Source organism: Lycium barbarum, chromosome 3 (genome assembly GCF_019175385.1).
Source record: "Lycium barbarum isolate Lr01 chromosome 3, ASM1917538v2, whole genome shotgun sequence".
NCBI classification, from domain to species: domain Eukaryota; kingdom Viridiplantae; phylum Streptophyta; class Magnoliopsida; order Solanales; family Solanaceae; genus Lycium; species Lycium barbarum.
The window spans coordinates 12,711,279-12,731,334 of record NC_083339.1 but is presented as its reverse complement, the minus strand read 5'-3'; the positions used below and the strand labels follow the sequence as shown (position 1 = coordinate 12,731,334).

General features: G+C 36.6%; 1 pseudogene; it reads right to left on the bottom strand.

Annotated features, from left to right (window-relative positions):
- Positions 1 to 393: 393 nt before the first annotated feature.
- On the bottom strand, positions 394 to 2,247 carry LOC132630319 (laccase-17-like; annotated as a pseudogene).
- Between the last annotated feature and the right edge of the window lie 17,809 nt (positions 2,248 to 20,056).

The window sequence follows — 20,056 nt, the reverse complement described above, 5'->3', positions numbered from 1 at the left end:
GCGCTATGGACTCACTCGTGATCTCGGAATTCCCAATGGATGTCTATTTGACCTGATCAACACCCAATGGCCAAAGATCAACTTTCCAACCAATAACCCAAAATGCTTCCGAGTGCCTCGGAAACCAAACTGGACATCCCACTAAATCATAATCGACCATTCAGACCTCTCGGAATCGACGAATTTTCAAAAAGGTCCGTTTATCCAAAAGTCAACTATTGGTCAAATGTTTTTCACTTTAAGGCTCTATTTCACAAAAGACATCATAAATCTCGCCCGATCACCGCGGGAACCGTACCACTCATCCCCGTGGGTCAAAATCGTACTAATAGGGCTCGGGAAAGGTCAACGAGGGTAAATGGGTCAAAAGTGCTATAACGACCAAAGGGGTCGTTACACTAAACTTCTGATTTTCTTGACAAAACCTGTAGAAAAAGTGGTGTCATTGAATATAGGGAGTTTTGGTTTTAACAAAGGAAATTATTGCTATTCTTGGTGTTAGTAGAGGGTTGATGATATTTTAAGATTCCAGTGGTGGTGGAATTGTCAAAGGAAGCAGGACCAGTGGCGTAAGGCCGGGCCGCCATGAGGAAGGTGGCATTAGGGTGAAAATGATTGGCTTTCAAAAGGATATTTGTGGTTTGTCCTGGTGTTAAAAGAATTGTGTTGGTTTTGAATGGTTTCACATAAACAGCATCAACTTCTACAATAGTAAGGTTGTGATTTGCTATGCTGAAGAAAAGTTAATCATTTAGTGCAACATTGACTACTCTCAGTATATATGTTTTCACTGGTTTCACCTTCAATTTGAATGTATCTGCAACACATATGAAAGTAAGTTACTATGTTTACATGAAAATATGTGACCAAATCTTAATTATGCAAAGGATAATAGGATAATTACTAGTATATACTCCTTTCTAATTGATTTTTGCAAGAGTTTATGTTCAATGCGCTTACGGAGTAAAAGACACTTATACAGTCAGATCGATCATTTATAAGATGATTATAGGTAAGTCTCTATGATATACATTAATCGGCATTTTGATAAAAATGATAAGCGACTTGCTATAATAAGTTAAATTGCACTGTCAGTACATAAAACTTAAATTACTTTTGAAATATTTACTTTTAGCAGAGCAATCGTAGAGAAGTCCAGGAAGACCATTGATGGTATAAGCATCAGAAATATTTGGAGCTCCTCCTGTTTGAAGGGCTTGATTAATTATTTTCTCTGTATTTTCCTTCCACCATTCACCTACAATCCAAATACATTAAGTATAGTGGTTGATTAAAAGTTAATGTTTGACAATAAACTAATGCAATGAGAAACACAACTACTTAAAGATTAATTAAGTTGAATGTATACCAAAGAGAATGGGGACTTCCTTGAAGGGTTATGGAAAAGGGTAAGCAACTCCTTTCTTTGGAAGAATAACAAAGGGTCCATAGAGTGTTACTCTCAGCCATGACATGTGAGCATGTCAAAATAAAGTGTCTCTTTGACCAGTGATAGTGAAATTATACACATAACTCTGCCCTGTCTGAATTGGACATTGTGCAATATAAGCAGACCCATCAGCCTATCCACTTCTTAGTTGTCTCACTCCATGCCTACAGTCATGTCATAGAAATCTTTTAGATTAGAGATTTGATAACTTAAATGATAACTATAGGCAACCATCGATATACCTATTAAAGTAGGACTAGTAATCCAGAAAATAAGTCAGGTTACCTATTACGACAAGTTAATATACACAGATAGTAGAACTTCTTCATGCCATCAGTATATATAAGTTAATCCTTTGAAAACTTCTCTTGGTAACTCATTTTTTTCAAATGTAATAGTACGGAACACGATTAGCTTTCAATAGTAAAAGTTGTTACGTACCAATGAAAGGTGACATTGTATTGAACATGGTTAACAAACTTAATAACAAGCCTGTCTCCTTCTCTTGCAATAATTCTAGGCCCTGGAAACTGGCCATTCACTGTTACAATGCTCTTTGTTGGACACAATGTCATCACATTTTGCATTTGAATCTGCAATCACATGAAGAAAAAAAAATTAAAATGAACAAAAACATTGTCTTGAAAAACTGCTAATGCACTATGAAATATGACGCGTACATTAAACTCGTAGTGCCTAGTAATCCCTGCATGCTTTGCAAGTGCTAGTGTATCAGCTAAAACCAACAAAAATATAGTAGGTAAAAAGAGACAATTCTTCAGAAAGGAGTACTCCATCTGTCAGATTTTTTCTTTTTTGCTACTTCTTATTTGGGATATAGAGATGATTTTAGAAATCTGAGTTGCTTTGGATGGTAATGAAAATTGATTTAAAATGGGTGATTTATATATAGTGTGAGTGTTTGGTCAATTAGGTGGTTAAATAGGTGATTATGGACTCCATATTGACCTGCTTAGGCTGTTGGCCCAACTATACTTTTGAGTGATGTTTAAGTCGTCTAGTCTGAAAATTTTGTCATATTATATTCATATATTTCACACAACGGTTTCTCAATGAATCTATGTACTTTTGCTTCCTTTTTCTTTAACAGTTTCTCTTTATTAACTTTTTGTTGAAAATCTTACGAAAAATACTCGATCACGAATATTGTAGGGAATTCTTGAACAATCTCATAGCTTGAGTCATGTCAATTAAGACACTGTCCTGAAGGATATTTCATCCAGTATGGGTGTATCCCCCAGGATTCAACAAGCTCTTCTAGTACAAAACTAAAAGCCAGAATCTAACAAAGATTTAAATAGTATTATAAAATCCAGCAATTTAGAATATAGGAGGAAGATATTTTATGTATCCTTCAACTATTCACCACCCCCAAAAGGAAAATAGTAAAATTTATATAGTTGAAGAACCCGGGAAATAGCTGAACAAATCTTGCAACGGTAAAGGTGTTTATTAGAAATTAAGAGGCTAAGATTTCAAGGGCAGTTAAGATGGTCAGAGGATTAAAAGATAATAAAGATATTGAATTCCATTCAATCTGTGAGTTACGAATTGCTCCATATTTGGATAAACATACTTCTCAAATAATATGACTCTATTAGCAAAATATTCACTACCAATTAACATGATATGAATAGTATGAACGTAGACATATTTAGACACTTCTTTTTCAGATATCACACTTATTTTTCCGACATCCCCACATATCTCAAAAACAACAATAAAGAATAAGAAGTTTTCAAATGAAATGAGGCTTTGCTGGGTTTTCACATACTATATATATATATATATATATATATATATATATATATATATATGTGTGTGTGTGTGTGATAATAATAATAATTTAGCAATTAACATTAATAAGGTGTAATTTAATAAAATATAAGTAAAGTAATAATATAGTAAAAAAATATTATCTAAGTCATATCTTATGATTAATACATAATAAGTAAGTGGCGATGTACGACGTATTAATACTTAACGATAATAATATAGTAGAAATTGTAATAAAGTAAGGGCGAAAAATAAGATATTTAGTTTATTAATAATTTAGAAGCTCAAGAAAATGAATTGAAATAAAGGAGGGTCAAAATTGGGTGTCAACAACAGAGTCTAAGAAGGATGAGGACCCGTAGAATTTCATTGATGGACTCTAGAAAGTATTTCGTGTGATGCATGTTACCGATACAGAGGCAGCCAATTGCAAGATGTGGCCCATATTTGGTATGATACATGGGAACAGTTCTGAGGGGAGGATGCATTTCCTGCTACTTGGGATGAATTTGCAGACGTTTTCATTTGAGCACTTCATGCCAATCAAAGTCAGGGAACCAAAGGCTACTGAGTTTGAGAATCTAAGGCAGAATGACATGGTTGTTCAGGTCTACTATCTCAAGTTCGTGTCATTGTCCAGACATGTTCCTCACATGGTTCCTGATAGGACGATCGTGGTTAGAAGGTTTGTGCTTGGGCTTAAACCTGAATTACATAGGGATGCCAATACAGCCGCTCAGAATGACAAGATGAATATTTCCAATATACTGGCATTTGTACAAGGTAACAGGACTAGGTTGAAGGAAGAGAAAGCCCTGCAGAAGCAGAAAGATAGGGAATTCAACAAAAGAGCCAAATCTGCTAGTAATTTCAGTCAGGGAGGATCTCAAGGAGGTGGAAGCCGTCGGTTCTTTAAGAACAGGTCATCAGGACCTGCTCCCTCTACAGCCAGTGCTCCATCTCGAAGGTCCAAGTTTAATCATAAAGGCTGAAACTTCAGGACGGCAGGCTGACAGTCCCTGGCCAGCGTGACTGACCATGGCTTCCAGCATCCTACTTATAACACTTGTGCTAAGAGGAACTTAGGAGTATCCCGTTTGGGCATAGATGGTTGCTTTGGGTGCGGTCAGCCAGGTCGCTTTCTGCGGGATTGTCCGTCAGCAAGACAGAATACCGGAGGTAAGGTAGTTCAATCCACTGATTCAGCATCTCCCCAAACTTCTCAAGCCCACTAGGGGCGTGGAGCAGCAAAGTCCAGAAATACGGGCAGTGGTCAGAACCATTTGCAAGCGTTTCAGGATATAGAGACTCGTGGCGATGTTGTCACAGGTATACTCACAGTTTTCACCTTCAATGTTTACGCTCTTATGGACCCAGGATCCACCCTATATTATGTAACCCTTTATATTGCCAAGAAATTTAGGATAGAACCTGAACAGTTGCGTGAACCCTTTGAAGTAGCCACACTAATTGGGGAATCAGTTATAGCTAGATGTATTTATAGGGGTTATTCAGTGTTAGTCTATCATTGCAAAACTATAGCAGACTTAGTAGAATTAGAAATGGTAGACTTCGATGTGATCATGAGTATGGATTGGTTAGAGTCCTGTTATGCCTCTGTGGGGTGTAGAACCAAAACAATAACCTTCCATTTTCCCGACGGACTTATAGAATGGAAGGGTAATTCAGCAGTACCTAGGGGTAGATTTATTTCCTATCTTAGAGCCAGAAAGATGATTTTCAATGGGTATATTTACCACTTAGTTCGAGTCAGGAATACAGTTGCCCAGAAAGATGATTTCTGTTACACCTCGGAAATTTCTTCGTACTTGTATGATGAGTGGAATGATGAAAAGTTTGAGTGTATGGTATTTTGTTAAGGCGGGAATGGCTAATTAAGAAGTTTTGGAAAATAAGAAAGTCGCGGAAAATTTTCTGTCCAGTGGTCGTATATGGCACTATACGGCCCGTAAAGTGATTTACGGACCGTATAGTGCAATCGTCCTCCAGCTTGTCCAAAATCTCAACTTTCTGTAAATTGTGAAAATGGTTAAAAACGACTTGGAGGACGGCCCGTAAACTGGTTTACGGACCGTAAACCTCAGTCGTAAACTGCCATGTTCCTCAGCCAAAACTTTCTGTCTTTGAAATGGTTAAATACGGCCATGGAGGACGGACCGTAAATCAAAATACGGTCCGTATATGGTGGTTTACGACCACTGTTCATCCCGACAAGAATTCATTAAAGATCAGTTTTTGTGATTATTAAAAGGGACTTGGACTTCAATTCATTTCATTATTCATCCATACAACTCAAGGACATTCTAGAACTCTCCAAATATTTCCTCCACAAGAATTCAAGAGAATCAAAGGGAATATCAAGATCATCACCACTAAATTCATGAAAATAAGTGTAAGAACACATCAAAAGATCTTCTAAATCAAGAAATTCCCAAGAAGGTGGAACTAGGGTTTTGGCTAATTGAAGTATTTCAACTTAAGGATTGTTCAACCATCACCCAAGGTAAGTTTCATGATTTTTCCATGTTGTTTGAAGTATTGGAAAGCCTAGACACTTGAAATGTAGAAGAACATAGAAATGGGTCATTATTGAGTGAATAGTGACATAAATGAATGATAGTGGAATTGAACTATAAATATTGAAGTGTTGTGAATACAAGTACGTTATAAATGATGTTTATATCATGAAACAAGCATTAAATGCATGAAAACGCAAGGATGAGCTAGAAGTAGAAATAAGGAAAAATTAGAGGAAAATGGTAGATTTTGCCAAATGTATGTAAATGACGATTGTCGATGATGATATTGCAAGTAATATTATGAATGTTGGGAGTTGATATAAAACATGAGAAAAATGGTATGAGCGAAGGAAGCGTTGTCCGACTGTTCCTAGAATTAGCAATGCGTTCTTGTAGTTAGTTTACTAATGTTGATACGAATTCTCTTATGAAGGTAACGACGTGATATCGACGGAGAACAAGTGAGCGATATCTTAGCTAAACGACCAAGGTATGTGAGGCTATTCCCTTTCTTTCAAAGGCATGATCCCTAGCTTACGATTTCATAAATGCTCCCATCTTTTCCTTACTATCAAAGGTTAAAAAGTCTAAGATTCTGAAGCACGATTTCCTTCTTGATACTCCATAAATGTTTTCCAAAGTACTCCCATTTTCCAAAACCAAAGGTTGTGATTATGTGAGCGTTTATGATAACGACCATGGATATTGTTTTCAATAACAATGATGATGTCAAAAATGAGAATATTATTACGCTGACCATGATAAGAGAAAATTTTATGTTTAAAAGTTTCAAGTTTACGATTTCAAGGACTATATGAGAACGTCGAGCTATTTACTGATTTCTCAATTTATTCATGGATGGTAACTTTTTTTGTAAATCTTCCAAAGTATATGAATGGATGCCTTATGAAGTTCATGATTTTATCCTATGTCTTCTTTTAATGTTATTCCTCATTGATAGTCTCACCTTATAATAATTGTTCCTTCAAGGTGAGACAAAGCGACAATGATTACTCCATAACATAATCGGAGGCTTTCGACCTTACGTCACTCCAACGTACTTACAGCGTTTCCTTGGGCTCTCAAGCATGCTAAGTATATGGTATAAGTATATGATATGTATATGTATTCAGGGGATATGGGGAAGGTGAGGCGCTATAGACGCACAGCCACCTGGTCAGCTGGCATATCATGATTTCATCCCGAACGCGGGATGCTCGGACGCGGGATATATGGGTTATGGATCGGGCCGTACGTTCCTCGGCACTAACTTATTATATTTATGGATCGGGCCGTACGTTCCTCGGCACTAACATATGGATCGGGCTGCACGTTCCGTAGCAATTTACTATATGATGCTTTATGAGTATGCATGCATGGATCCGCCTTAAGAGGCAAGCAGTTATCGATTATATCCTTGTACTTACTTTACTTTCTTATTCTTACTTTATTTCTTGATGTATGCCTTACATACTCAGTACAATGCTCGTACTGACATTCTTTTCTTTGGATGCTGTGTTCATGCCTACAGGTAGACGGGAAAGCGGTCCAGACTGATAGGAGTCACTAGCCGAGCTGAAGAGCACTCCATCTTCCGGAGGTGCTAATTGGTTGTTCCTTTTGTGTATATATTTGTATGCCACTCAATAGAGGCTCATAGATGCTCGATGTGGGTTGTGTGGTTCCACAACGTGGGTAGTACGCATGTGTATAAGTATATTGAAATATGTTTTTTGTATCAACGCATTATATTTTTGTAATGAAAAGCAAATCCTCTTTTTAAAGTTAACCGGAAATAGATGAATGATTGTTAAATGGGTTAGGTAAATGATAGCACGAGCGGTGCTCGGTGGTTAGCCCCGGGTACCCGTCGCGGCCCCTAGCCGGGTCATGACAATTTCCAAGGGGTATATTTACCACTTAGTTCGAGTCAAGAATATAGATGCCCGGCCTCCCACTCTCCAGTCAGTACCAGTTGTCAGTGAATTTCCAGAAGTGTTTCCAGAGGATCTACCTGGAGTCCCTCCCAATAGGGAGATTGACTTTGGGATTGATCTATTTTCCGGCACTAAGTCGATATCCATTCCGCCGTACAGAATGGCCCCAACAGAGCTAAAAGAGTTGAAAGTTTAGTTGAAAGATCTCTTTGACAAGGGATTTATAAGGCCAAGTGTCTCACCTTGGGGCGCACCGGTCTTGTTTATCCGAAAGAAAGATGGATCTTTGCGTATGTCTATAGATTATTGCCATTTGAACAAGGTCACCATTAAGAAAAAGTATCCACTTCCCAGAATAGATGACTTATTCGATCAAATTCAGGGTGCTCAGTGTTATTCCAAGATTGACCTCAGATCAGGCTACCATTACCTAAAGGTTAAGGAAGTTGATATTCCGAAGACCGCTTTCAGAGCCCGTTATGGCCATTTTGAATTTCTTTCCATGTCTTTCTGATTGACGAACGCACCCACAGCTTTCATAGATCTTATGAACAGGGTCTTCAAGCCATATCTCAATTTATTCATCATTGTATTTATTGATGATATCCTGGTATATTCCCGTAGTGAGGCTGACCATGCAGAGCATCTCAAAATAGTATTGCAGACACTCAAGGATCGCGAGCTTTATGCAAAATTCTCAAAGTACAATTTTTGGTTAAAGTCAGTGGCATTCTTAGGCCATGTTATTTCAGGCGAAGGCGTTAAAGTTGATGTTCAGAAAGTTAACGCTGTTAGGAATTTTCCCAAACCCACCTCAGCATCAGATATTAGAAGTTTCTTGGGTCTGGCAGGTTATTACAGAAGGTTCGTGAAGGGAGTTTCCTCTATCTCAGCTCCGTGGACGAAGTTGACTCAAAAAAAGGTTAAGTTTCAGTGGTCTGATGCATGCAAACAGAGTTTCGAAAAGTTGAAGAAGAGATTGACTTTTGCTCCAGTTTTGACACTACCAGAAGGAATCAAAGGGTTCGTGGTTTATTGTGATTCTTCGGTAGTTAATCTCGGATGTGTCCTAATACAGCATGGAAAAGTTATAGCTTATGCATCCAGGCAGCTCAAGGCTCATGAAAAGAACTATCCGGCTCATGATCTAGAATTGGCAGCTGTTGTTTTTGCACTGAAGATATGGCGACATTATTTATATGGAGTGCATGTGGATATTTTCACCGACCACAAAAGCCTGCAGCATATTTTCAAGTAGCGTGAATTGAATCTTACACAGAGAAGATGACTTGAATTTCTTAAAGACTATGATGTGGATATTCTCTATCGAATGTAGTAGCTGATGCTCTTAGTCGGCGTTCCATGGGAAGTTTAGCTCACGTTGATACAGATAAGAGAGTTATGACAAAGGAAGTTCACCGTTTGGCCAGTTTTGGAGTTCGACTTTTGGGCTCCGAGAGTGGCGGTATGGTTGTTCAAAATAGAGCTCTTTCCTCCTTAGTCGTTGAAGTTAAAGAGAAGCAGTATAATGATCCTTACTTGTTGCAGCTGAAAGAGGGGATTCACAAGTATAAGATGATGGCTTTTGAACAAGGGGGAGATGACGGTCCCTTCAGATACCGAGACATATTATGCGTTCCAGATGTAGATGGGCTCAGAGAGCGAATTATGTCAAAAGCTCACCCTTCCAGGTATTTCATTCACCTAGGTTCCAGAAAAATATATCATGATCTTAAGGAGATTTATTCGTGGAATGACATGAAAAAGAACGTAGCAGATTTTGTAGCTAAGTGTCCTAATTGTCAGCAAGTGAAAGCCGAACACCAGAGGCCTGGTATCTTGGCTCAGAATATTGATATTCCAGTTTAGAAATGGGAAATAATAAACATGGATTTCATAACAGGTCTACCTCGTTCAGCTAAGAGGTTTGGGTGATTGTGGCCAGATTTACGAAGTCAATGCAATTCTTGCCAGTTAAGACAACAGATTCAGCGAATGACTATGCCAAGTTGTATATTCGTGAAATTGTCAGACTTTATGGGACTCCATTGTCCATTATTTCAGATCCTGGTGCCCAATTCACAGCAAATTTTTAGAGATACTTTCAGAAAGGATTGGGTACAAAAGTTAATCTCAGTACAGCTTTTCACCCTCAGACAGATAGCCAGGCAGAGCGCACCATTCAGACCCTTGAGGATATGTTGAGGGTATGTGTCCTTTATTTCAAATCACTTGCCTCATATTGAGTTTGCTTACAATAATAGCTACCATGCTAGTGTTGGGATGACACCGTTTGAAGCACTTTATGGGCAAAGGTGTAGATCACCCATTAGGTGGTTTGAGGTTGGTGAAGCAGAGTTGTTAGGACCAGACTTGGTCTATCAGGCTATGGAGAAAGTCAAGTTAATTCAGGAACGTTTGAAAACGGCTCAGAGTCGCCAGAAGTCTTACACAAATGTGAGACGTAGGGATTTAGAGTTTCAAGTTAATGACTTGGTATTTCTTAAAGTTTTGCCTATGAAGGGAGTTATGAGGTATGGTAAGAAAGGGAAGCTTAGTCCTCGCTATATTGGACCATACATAATCCTGCGAAGGGTTGGTCAAGTGAATTATGAGCTTGAGTTGCCACAATACTTGATTGTTTTGCATCCAGTGTTTCATCTGTCCATGTTGAGGAAGTGTGTGGGACACACGTCGTTGGTTGTCCCGCCTAATAGCATAACGGTCAATAATAGTTTGACTTATGAAGAATTTCCAGTGGAGATCCTTGATTGTCAGGTTCACAAGTTAAGAACGAAAGAAGTGAAGTGAAGGTCCTTTGGAGGACTCAGAAAGCTGAGGAGGCTATGTGGGAAGCCGAAGAAGACATGAAGTCCAGATATCTCAATCTCTTTGAAGAGTCAGCAGAAAATGTTGAAGGTAATTTATCTTTCCATTTAGATTTCACTCTATAATTCCATGTTTTCAGTAATCAGTCAGCTCAGTAGTCACTTAGTTAGTCTCATTCAGCCAGTTCAATAGTTATTCAATCAGTAAGCTATTCAGTTTAGCTTTCAGGTGTTCATGACAGTAGTGAACACATGTTCCCGTCAGCCTAGTTAACCAGAACCTATCATTCGAGGATGAATGATCCCAAGGGAGAGATATTGTAACACCTCGTATCTTACAATAAAGGTTAGACTCGTATCGTTAGAGTTTCAGAGGAAATTTGAAGGTTTGAATGTTTTATGAAAGTGGCCAAGGGGCCTACTTCGGGTAACCATAACCCCTCGCTTAGTTGAGAATTTTAAAAGGTTCCTTAATGAAAGTTGTAGTACGTGGAAGTACCTTTCCAGGCATATAAGGAACAGGCCAATCGGAGATCAGAGCAAGTAGATATGATCCTCGGAAGGTGGCTAATAATAAGGTGCTTAAGATTCGATGGAATAGCCTAAGTTTTTGATAGGTCCTTCTTCCGGACAGATTTCGTGAAAATCCATTGGTAATTTGAGAAATCTTAAAACATAAAAGTTGTAGAGCATTGAAATATCTTTCCAACGATATATTACGAAGCCAAAACAGAGTCCTGTGCTAGAAGTTATGGCCATTATACCACCTACAGTGCAGGTCGATGCGCAAAGACGGACCGTCGATGCGCAAAGACGGCCGTCAATGCACAAGGACGGCCCATCAATGCGTAAGGACGACCCGTCAACTTGCACCGTCAAGTTGTACATCCAGTACAGACCCTCAGAAACTCTTCTGATTTTGCGAAAAGACGGTCACAATGACGAACCGTCAACATGTTGACGGTTCGTCAAGTGAACCGTCAATATACGACGACATCAAAAAGTATAAATAGGGCCCTTCAGTCTAGAAAATCAGTTTTCCATAATTCATTAAGCCCTAGAACGAAGTTTCTCTTCTCAAAACAATACAAGGCTCTAAGGTAAGCGTCTCAAACACTTCCGAGTCAACTCTAGCATAAGATTACGTAACCTAATTAGGGAATCATTATTCTTAACCTAGGGTTTTCAAGAAAACCCACGTTCAAGGTTTAAGACACAGGTTTTGGGGATTCTTCTCAAGTTCAGACTTATAGATACAAGTTTTGGAGCATATACAGGTATGTCAAGCTAACTATCTATGTTAGGGGATGTTTATCATTCTCCCTACACCTCGTTCTTCATACTTATCAGTAAATTGCCTCAGAATATTGTTTACCCCTAGTTTCATGAATAGTTGTAGAACTTCTATCTTCTAGGGTTATAGTTTCATAATTCGTTCATGGTTATCATTTCGAATATCATGAACTCAGTATGTAATCATTATGGACTTGTGTATTGACATCACATGAGTCTCAGTCAGTGTACAATAAGCTATTAGCTTAAGTTCCACAATCATAAACAGTTATCATGCTATCAATATATCTCAATCTCAGTATTATGAATTGTTTAATGTTGAACACCTGTATCTGTATTTTGGTCCCTAGGACATATTTTATGCATACGTATTACTTGGGCTTGAGGCCACAGTTTTGTGCACATTATTTGGGCCCTAGGCCACAGTTTATATTTACAGTTATACGAGTGGTTCTTCGTTCAGAAACAGGAAGTATCCATATCTTTACTTCATACGTTCAGTTCAGTTATCAGTTATCAGTTTCAGTTTCATTACTTACAGTTCCTTCTTTCAGTTTGTTTTACATACCAGTACAATTCAAATGTGCTGACGTCCCTTTTATTGCTTGGAACTTGCATCTCGTGATGCGGGCAATGACTTACAGGTTGATAATCCAGCTAATTAGGACTTGCCTGTATCAGCTGCTTGGTGAGCCCCAGTTCCTCCGAGGTGTTATCCAGCTTTCAGTCTTTCCAGTTTTAGACAGTTATCTTTTCAGTATTCGTTAGAGGCTTCATAAACATAGTCCAGTCAGTCAGATATTAGTAGACCTTGAAATGTTAACCTTGTTGGCATTTATTTCATATGTTTTAAACTTAAACCAGTAATTCCACATTTAATATATTTCTGTCAGACTTTTAGTAAATCGGCATGTGTTAGTCTTATTTTCTTATTATTGCATATTTTGGTGTCACATGTTGATTCAGCTAGCCTATGGGTTCGCTCGATCACATGCAGTTAGGCACCGAGTGCCGTGTTACGCCCAGGTCATGGTTCGGGGCATGACATGAATGTATTTTATTGCCATTGAAAAAATTATTTTTCCACTACAGCTAACGTTGGTTGGCAACCACAATATATAGACACGTTGATTTTATCTCAACCTCAATACTCACTAAGAAGTATCTTAGCCTCATTACCAGCCAACTTCAAATCACAAACTTAAATTTCATTATGGTCTATTTGGCTGATTTTCATATTATTACACCCCCACAAAGGATAAACACATAATCACTAGTGGATTTTGAGATCCACTTTAGCATAAAACTAGCAAGTCACCCTCACAATTTCAAATATTTTAATCTAAAGAATTATCTTTCCACCATTCATAAGGCTTGTAAGATATCCTATTTTATATGTTGACATAAAAATTTATACACCACAACCTAACAAAGATAAGATAAACAATAAGAATTTATGTTGATATATCCTATATACTCCAAAAGCAAAATAGTTATAGACTATATATAGGTTAAGAACCAACAAAATGGGCAAGACTACTTAGCAATGTATATCTGAAAGCATTTAGATCGCCAATGTTCTGATAGTTTGACGAACCCATTTATTAGGACAATGTAAAGGCCATTCAAGACAGTGAGAGTCACAATTTAATTCAGAGACTATCAAATGGTCTGTTATGGTTTTCAAAGCAACGTTAGAATTCTAACATAATAATTACCATATTAAGACTCATTAATATAATATTATACCATAAATCTAGACATAAATTTTTGAGATATCAAATTTTTTCTTTTCAACATGGGAAAAATTAAAATTTCCATTTTCTTGATATGAAGAAAAAAAACTAGCATATCCAAGTTTAACGTGCCATAGATCATATGAATCAGTCAAGTAAATAAACAATTAACACCTTCATCTTGAAAATTATTAAGCACATATAAATCATGGTTACAATACTCATTGCAAAATGTTATTTTGGTAACAACTTATTAAACTCACATAAAATCTTCACCCAACTTGGTTAAGATATTAGGAACATGTATCAACTCAGTTAGCGATAATGTTTTTCAGATGTGATTTTAAGAACTTTTTCATTTCAAGAATTTGAGTATTTCTAGAATCACCAACATAAATAAGTCATTCTTCTTCTTCAACTTGGGTGTAGAACACAAAATTATGTTAGCACAAATATGCTTAGTAGCATCAAAATTTAACACCCAGTCTCTCACGTTAGCCACAAAATTCGCTTGAGAAATTACCACAACAATTTATATCGTCCGCTTAGTCAAACTTATTTTTACTTAGCGGAATTTTCATTTCTCCGAGACTTCTTCTACATTGAGGGGTACGTTAGCTTAATTTGCCACACACAAATCCATTAAAAACAAAAACATATAGTATCGTCACATACCTTATTAGAATGAACACAAAAACTTTCTTGCCCTTCGTAGTAAATTCTCTCCTTTGTTAGCTACAAATTTCTTGTTGTTAGTACCTCTTATTCCATTTGAAATTGTTTGTGAGCAACAATTTATTTTTGATAGTGACTTGAACAACTACTTCAGCATCAACCAAAAATGGTCGTACCTCCAATTCCTTGGCATGTGGAGCCATTCAGAAAATTAGAAAAGTGAAACAAAGTAATTAAACACTAATAAGAAATATCATTTCAAATAAAATTATAAGAAAGCTTCCCTGTAATTGCACGGATCTTGAATGCAAATTTAAATAGGATGATCCCATCTTCAAGAAACCAAAAAGAGAGTGCACTTGTCTTCATGTACCAGTCATTTTAGTCTTCTTGATAATAGACATTTCCCATAAGAATAGAGTGCGAGATATCCTTAAGATTGTTGGAAATCTTACGGAAAATACTCGATCACGAACATTGTAGGGAATTCTTGAACAATCTCATAGCTTGAAGCATGTCAATTATGACACTGTCCTTAAGGATATTTCACCCGGTATGGGTGTAACCCCCAAGATTTAACAAGCTCTTCTAGTACAAAACTAAGAGTCAGAATCTAACAAAGATTTAATTAGTATTATAAAACTCAGCAATTTGGAATACAGGAAGAAGATATTTTATGTATCCTTGAACTATTCACCACCCCCAAAAGGAAAATAGTGAAATTTATATAGTTGAAGAACCTGGGAAATAGCTGAACAAAACTTGCAATGGTAAAGGTGTTTATTAGAAATAAAGAGGCTAGATTTCAAGGGCAGTAAAGATGGTTAGAGGATTAAAAGATAATAAAGACATTGAATTCCATTCAATCTTACGTATTGCTCCATATTTGGATAAACGTACTTCTCAAATAATCTGACCCTACTAGCAAAATATTCAATACCAATTACATGATATGAATAGGGGTGTGCAAAGCAAACCGACAAACCGCACCAAACCGATAAATTGAGTCAAACCGAAAAAAAAAAAACCTGACTAGTGGTTTGGTTTGACTTGGTTTGGTGTTGAAAAAAAAACCCGACCATACTTGGTTTGGTTTGGTTTTAGCTAAAAAAAGTCAAACGGAATCAAACCGACCCGATATTACGTGTATTTGATTTTTAAAATATTTTATACATAAACATATTTATTTGTAATGTAATTTGTAAATATTTCCTAAATTTTTTCATAGTTTTTTGTCTTTTATCATATTATTTTAAGCTTGAACTTAGAATTTTGAATGCCAATAAGTTTTATATCCCATGGATGTTAGTAACTCAAATAAAGTCCAAATCAAAATCAACTCAACACTAATGCTAACAAAAGAAATTCAATTCCAACGGTAGGAATGACAGTAATGTATTCTTTAGTTTTGCATAATTGTTTTAGAGTATAAAAATACATAGCTTAATTTTTTCTTTGTCATGGAATTAATAGTTATTAGCCGTACTTATTTTAGCATAACTTAGTATTTAGATTAAAGTCATTTTCTTTGTGGCTTATGAAATAGCAATACTTATTTTAACCAATTTTATTATCTTTTTTGTTGAATATTTTAATACGATGTCATCACTCATCTCACATTTTGTGTTATTTTCTTGAGGAACACCTTAGTTATATAGTTGTCTCTTACTAGGACTAAAGAAATATTTGAAGTAAAAGTCATATGTTTTGTATGAAGACTTTTTCGGAAAAAAAAAAAAAAACCGAATAGCCTGAGAAAACCCGAAATTGAAAAACCCGAATTTTATTGGTTTGGTTTGGTTTATAATTTTAAAAACCCAACACATTTGATTTGGTTTGGTATTTGAAAAATCCGAACCAACTCGGTCCATGTACACCCCTAAAGAATAGTATGAACATAGACATATTTAGACACTTCGTTTGAGATATCACACTTCTTTTTCCAAAATTTATGAGGTTTACACCTTAGTTGCGACATTTTTTAATATTTTTTGAACTCCTTCGTTAGAATTCTTGGTTCCGACTTCCGCCAGTAAAGAAGGAAGAAGAGAATTCATCAAATAAGATGTCGTCGTTGTAGATAATACTTAGTGAATGATAATTAAAGATAGAAGGACAGATTAGTCTTTGTATGAATATCAAGGGAGTTAAAGGTAGTTAAAGACGTAGAGGTTTCTAGAAGATAGAGTTCACATAGTTAGTTACAACTAACTCTAAGCTTGTGAGTAGTTATAAATATGATCCATTGTATTCATGATTGATTATCACATTCTAATGATAATTACTTCTTCTTCATCATCTCTTAACCTTCACACGATTACCTCCATCTTTCCAGTTTCTATTTTTCTCAGTTTGTGATCATTGATACATTGTATATCCAGTGTATATTCTGTGTATATTCACACATTATAACATGGTATCAGAGCAGGCTGTTTAGCTTGTCAGTATATTCATATTCATATCTACGTTTCTTATGAACAATTCAAGATCCTGAGTCTTGCTTCCGCAAATCAATAGTGTTTCAATTTCTTTCAAGAATAAATGGAAAACTTGAATCCTGCAAATGGTGTCTCTGGTGTCTCAACTGGAGATGGTTCTGGTGCTCAACCTAGATCATTTAATGGTAGTTCATTACCAGGAAATTCATCTGGTGTAAATGGATTACAACAAGGATCTGGAATTGACTACAATCATCCACTATTCTTGTCACCTGCTGATGTAAGTGGAATACAAATCATTTCATTTCAACTTACAGGTATTGAAAATTATTCTATCTGGTTTAACTCTATGAAACTTGCTCTATTACTAAGAAATAAGTTAGGGTTGGTTACTGGTACTTGTAGCAAGGAGAATTACCCTAAGACTATGTGGGATCATTGGGAAAGAGTAAATGCCATAGATCTTTCTTGGGTAATGAATGTTGTTTCAAAGAATTTACTAGGAGGAATTATGTATTCTACTAGTGGTCAGGTGGTATGGCAAGATCTGTGTGAAAGGTTCAATAAAATTGATGGATCAAGAACCTATAATCTACATAAAGAAATAGTCACTCTGAATCAAGGCACAACTTCTGTGTCTGTGTACTTCTCAAAGTTAAAAAGTCTGTGGGTAGAGTTTGAGTCAATGGTACCAGCTCCTGGTTGTAATTGTTCTAAGTCAAAAGAATTTGTAGAACACTTACAGAAAATGAAGTTGTTTCAATTCTTGATGGGTTTAAATGATGCTTACTCTCAGGCTAGAAGCCAAATACTTATGATGAACCTTATGCCCAATGTAAATCAAGCTTACTCTCTAGTGATCAGTGATGAGTCCCAAAAAGCTGTAGCAGCTAACTCTGGAGTTCTAGGGACTAATCCAAGTGTCACAGTTGGAAACATTGATCTGGCAATGTATTCAAGGAATAATGTGAATCAAAACAATGTGAATCAAGGTGGTTCACATCGGTATGGACATCAGAAATTTAAGAAACCTTAAAACAGTTTGATTTGTGACTTTTGTAAGTGTAACGGTCACATGTTTCAAGCTAGTAGGATATCCTTCTAATTTCAAGTCCAAGAAAGGTGTGGTAGACAGGAAAAATGGTCAGAGTCAAAGGTATGGTGCTCCTTATAATGTGGTAGGAGAGAGTTTAAATACTGATCTTGGACCTGTCAACACTCAAAACTATAATGCCCAACAGGCCTCAGTGCCATATAATATGAATGGGGCAAGTTCTAGTTCTGGACATGGCAATAACATGGGAGGATATGGTTCTCAAAATGGACAACAGATGATGGTCAGTGGTGCTGATGCATAGCTACAAATAGGAAATGCATTTACTAGAGAGCAGTATGATCAGATTGTTCAGTTGCTAAACAAAAGTCATAGTGCCAATGCAGCTGTATCTTCAGCAAATACAGCAGGTGATATAGCAGGTATGGTAGATGACATGGCACTAGTAGCTACTGATAACAATAGTCCTGAATGGATTATTGATACAGGAGCCACTAATCACATGGCCTCTGATGCAAAGTTATTGAATCAAGACACAATAAGTGAACCTATAATTCCAAAAAGAGTACATTTGCCTAATGGTGACATTACTCAAGTGTCTCACATTGGAACTAGTTCAATATCTGAGAATAGCACAATATCTAATGTGTTTTTGGTTCCTAAATTCAAGTACAACTTACTTTCAGTTTCAAAACTAACCAGAGAATTGCAATGTTCTGCAAAGTTTTTTCCTGACTTTTGTGTATTTCAGGATCTCTTCACTGGAAGGGTGAAGGAGATTGGTAGAGAAGAAGCTGGTCTATACTTGTTGCTGAATCAACACACATATAATGGAAAACATATCAGTCTAGCAGTGCAGAATCCTGAGGATACAGTGTTCAATCAAGATATTAGTTTGTGGCATAAAAGACTTGGCCACAGTTCTTATTCAGTTTTACCTAGATTGTTTTCTTGTAATTCTAGTGATGTGAAGAGTAGTATAGATAGTTGTACTATATGCCCCTGTGGCAAACAGACTAGATTACCATTTCAGCCAAGCCATATAAAAACTAGTGACATACTTGAAATGATTCATGTAGATCTTTGGGGTGCTTATAGAATTCCAACTTTTGATGGCAATAAGTTCTTTTTAACTATTGTTGATGATTACTCAAGATTTACATGGGTACTGCTACTGAAAAATAAATCTGATGTATGCACTTGCTTAAAACAATTCTTCAAGCTAGTCAAAAATCAATATGACAAAACTGTCAAAGTTATCAGAACTGATAATGGCTCAGAATTTCTAAATAATACTTGCATTACCATGTTTCAAGAGTTAGGCATAATTCATCAAAGGACCTGTGTCTATACACCACAGCAAAATGGTGTGGTTGAACGTAAACATAAGTATATTTTAGAAGTGACTAGAGCTATGAGGATTCAGGCTCATATTCCTATTGAGTTCTGGGGACATTGCATTCTAGCAGTAGTGTATGTGATTAATAGGTTGCCAACTGCAGTGCTTAGTGGTGTTTCACCATATGAATGATTTCATGCTAAACAATCAAATATAAGTCACTTAAGGGTACTAGGTTGCTTGTGTTTTGCCAAAGATATGACCCAACATGATAAAATGCAGTCAAGGTCAAAACCAGCTATACACATGGGCTATTCTGATGTGCAAAAAGGATATGTGTTATATGACTTAGCTAATAATAGTTTCTTTGTTAACAGGGATGTTATATTCAAAGAAGGAATCTTTCCATTTCAAAAGAAGGATACAACATCCACTTATGTTTTCAAAGACACTGCAGTTGAAGATATGTCTCAATGGCCTAAGTATATTCAGTTCAATAATCTTACTCAATCTGAATATAGACAAGATGAGGGACAGATACAGGATCAAATGCTAAATATAGACACAGAAACTATATCACATGATGATAATGCACAAGGGTCAATAGCTGAGCTACATAGTCAGCAAAGAACAGACTTGCAGATTGGACAACCAGTACACGATTCAACAACTATAATTTAGGAAACAAGAAAGTCATTAAGGGGTACCAAACCACTAGTATGGATGAAGGATTTTATCAGTTTGAATATACATGACGATGCTGCATATGGACTAAATAGATACATTAACTATGACAAGTTAAGTCCCAAATACCAAGCATATATTGCTGCATTTTCAACTCTGACAGAACCAGCTACATCTAATGAAGCTGTTAAAGACCCCAAATGGATTCAAGCTATGAAGGAGGAGATATCAGCATTGGAGAACAATCGCACTTGGGACATAGTTAAACTGCCTCAAGGAAAAACA